The sequence below is a fragment of the Rana temporaria genome, chromosome 7 (assembly GCF_905171775.1).
Source record: "Rana temporaria chromosome 7, aRanTem1.1, whole genome shotgun sequence".
Lineage (NCBI taxonomy): Eukaryota > Metazoa > Chordata > Amphibia > Anura > Ranidae > Rana > Rana temporaria.
This window is the reverse complement of record NC_053495.1, coordinates 103,600,598-103,604,271: the sequence shown is the minus strand read 5'-3', so window position 1 is coordinate 103,604,271 and position 3,674 is coordinate 103,600,598. Positions and strand designations below refer to the sequence as shown.

The 3,674-nt window shown below is 35.7% G+C and overlaps 1 pseudogene; it reads right to left on the bottom strand.

Annotated features, from left to right (window-relative positions):
* Window positions 1–462: 462 nt before the first annotated feature.
* LOC120946207 lies at window positions 463–976 on the bottom strand (annotated as a pseudogene).
* Window positions 977–3,674: the final 2,698 nt, after the last annotated feature.

Sequence of the window (3,674 nt, the reverse complement as noted above, 5' to 3'; positions counted from 1 at the left end):
TCAGCAAAAGCAAGCTTAAAGATTGATATAAATAATAACTATATATGTTATGTATGTATATAGGTGAGATATATATATATATATATATATATATATATATATATATATATACACAGTATATATATGTGTGTATTACACACACATACACAGTATACTGTAGTTATAATGTATTTTCTTTTAGGACCCATTTACATCTAAGCAATGCAGAATTGTTGGCAGAATTTCCACGATTCCAAATTGCTTTAAAATTCTGTCAAAATACGCAATGCGTTTTTGGGTGCCATTCATTGTTAATGGCACCCCAAATGCAGTTAGCAAACATGCATTTTGCCACACATTTTGTCATTTGACAAATAATCTAGCAACTTGCCAAAATGCGCATTGAAAAAATGCACAATGCTCCATGCCCCAAAAAAATTTAATTTGGCTTTTTGGGCCTTTTTTATGTGCATTTTGGTACTGTTTTTTGAGAAAAGGATGTTTTAATAGCAGTACTTTATGCCATAAACTCATATGGAATTGGCTCAAGGAGCTCAGGTTCCTTTCCAAATGTTCGGACAAAGTGAGCTTCACTTGGTTGGGCTGGCTGACGTTTAAGCTCCATCCAGGTGCCATTCTCCTTGGCTTCCTTTTTCTTCCTCTCGTTTTTCTTCACACATTACAGGAAACTGTCTCTGCTCTTTGAGTGGCGGATGTGCTCTAAACGGACATCGATTCTCTTGGCAAGAATCTTACCTTTGACTTGTTTGTTGACAATTATTCCAACAGCATGCTGTGTGACATTGTAGATCCGGCCAGTCTTGCCATGGTAGCACTTGTGTGGCATACCTTTCTGGATTGTGCCTGTACCCTTGATATCAACAATATCACCCTTCTTGTAGATGCGCATATAGGTTAACAGTAGCACCGTACCATGCTTGCGGAAGGGTCTAGAGAACATACAAAGGGTTCCTCTTCTTTTGCCTCTTGTGTTCGTATTTTTTCAGTTACAATTGCCCCTACTGCAAGATGGCAGGTGTGGTGGAAAGAGGTACTGTTTTTGATACACTTTTTGCTGCTTTTTTCAACAAACATTTTGGCTTTTTTGCTTTTTTTAACATATATTTTGACTCATTTCTTTACCTGCATTTTTGGAGTGAGTTCCAGAAACACATGCAAAATGCATGATATGCTTGCGGTGTCATTAATTGTTAATGGCATCCCAAAAGTGGCTGGCAAATGTGCGGTTTGCCAAAATACGCATAAAAAGCAAATCAAAATGCACGTTAAAAGGGTGTCAAACTATACGCTAAAAGAAGCGCTAAACCACACCAAAATGCATCTTAAAATAACCTGTGCCAAAATGTGTGTTTAAAAAAAGCGCCAAAATGCACAATAAAAAAACCTATGGCCAGACGAGTGTTAAAAAAATACGGCATGTTAAAAAAACACCAAAATATGCATTAATAATGCCAAAATTAGCAATTAAAAAGGGCCAAAACACACATTTTTACAGAATGTGCCAAAATGTTTGTAAAAAAACTGAGTTAAAAAAGCGCTTATTATTTTCATGTAATACCACAGCCTTTTTAACTGTGGTTTCACTTTTAAAACTCAACTGCTCTGTAATCACACAAGTTTCTCAGGAGATCACAGGCAGCCCCTCCCTCTTCTACTCAGATCTCAGGTGTTCTCAGAGGAAAAACTTCTCTCTTCTCCTTCTGAGAACAAATGTTTTCCGCTTCATAAACAGGGTGCCAGAGGAGAAGATTTTTTTCTGAGAACTGCTGAGAACTGAAATGAGATAAATTATCAATGTTTGATAAACGTACACATAAGCTTTGTTAAATCACGTTTAACACCTTTTTCCGGGGTCTGACGTCTTTACAGCACACTGACTGGAATGGGAGAATGAGCTTAGAAATGGTAGACTTATGAAGAGAACATTGAGTGGGAATGAATTTTTTTTTTTTTCTATAGGGTGTTGGAAGCCTAAGAACTTCCATTAGGTAATTAAAGTCTCCACCAACCAATGATGGTTTATTTATGAAAGGGTGGTTTTAAAAGAACAATTGTTAATGAATGAAGCTTAATCGTGTTTCTATTACACAAATATAAATATAGCTTCTATTTCTCTATATCTACTTCATGCTCTAAAATTTTAACATTGAGTTTTTTAATAAAGAGGGTAGCTAAAGTATACCACCTTTCTTATCTTTAGCTACAGAAAACACAATCTGGCCTACCCAATTACATTTCAACCTTTAACTTTCATAAAAGTTAAGGTGAGATTCTCTGAAGTAAAGCAATGAAGGATTTAGAATTTTATAGCTTGTAAAAACATTTTCCTTTTAATTGAAGAATTCACCCCATTTATGTTCCATGAAACCACTTTAGCAATAATAAATTGAGAGCAAATGATTAGTGTACTGCAGTTAGTTGAACTTATATGAAGCTATATTAAAGTAAAGACCTGCTGGGAAACATGGTACAAAAATATGATGGTACAATAATGCACAAAATGATGAGACTAAACAGTAAATAATGCAGACAATGTAAAGAGAATGCCCTGCAAGACATACTGTATAATTAATTCTATTTTTTTCTGAACTAAGAAAATAATTGCATAAAATAATCTTACTAAAATATAAATATGAAGATGCTTGAGGTGATTGTAGCTATATTAGTGCACTTGCAACAAGAACAGTTGAGTGCAGTCCATGATATTTTTTATTTGCACTTTAAAGTCCAAGCAGTACTAATACACAACGTTTTAGCAGAATATTAAAAAAGACAATCTCTGAGAAGAAAAAAAAAGGCACACATAAACATATAAAGTATTAGTAATTAAACTTGTGTAGTTAGTGAGATAAAGCAGGGAGAGGACTACAGACTGGGAAGGGGAGTAACAGTCACAGAGTTGAGGATGGTCGTAAAACTGTTGGATAATAATTTAGAAAACTGAGGTCCACATTTAGTAATCTTTTGTGTCAAATAGAATAATCATTCTTAGTAGAAAGGTTATCCTTTCCTGAGTAGTTTTAAAGTTCCCTTTAACCACTTAAGCCCCGGACCAATATGCTGCTAAATGCCCAAAGGCGTTTTTACAATTCGGCACTGCGTCGCTTTAACAGACAATTGCGCGGTCGTGCGACGTGGCTCCCAAACAAAATTTGCGTTCTTCCCACAAATAGAGCTTTTTTTTTATGGTATTTGATTGCCTCTGCGATTTTAATTTTTTGCGCTATAAACAAAAATAGAGCGACATTTTTGAAAAAAAAAACAATATTTTTTACTTTTTGTTATAAGAAAAATTGAATAAACTAAATTTTAGTCAAACATTTAGGCCAAAATTTATTTAGCCACATGTCTTTAGTAAAAAGCATTTCAATAAAAAAAAATTAGCTTCCTAGCTGCAACAGTGACACTAATACAGCGATCAGAAAAATGATCGCTTAGTGACACTGGCAATAGGGAGTGAAAGGGTTAACTAGGGCGTCGATCAAGGGGTTACAACTTTATTAGGGGGGGGTACGGGGCTACCCTGGACCTAACACTAACTGGCTGTCACACTAACTGTCACACTGACACTAAATGCAGTGCTCAGTACATATATGATCACTGCATTCAGTGACAGTGTGACAGGGGGGTGGGGGGGTGATCGGAAGGGGTTAAGTGTGCCTATGTGTGTGGTG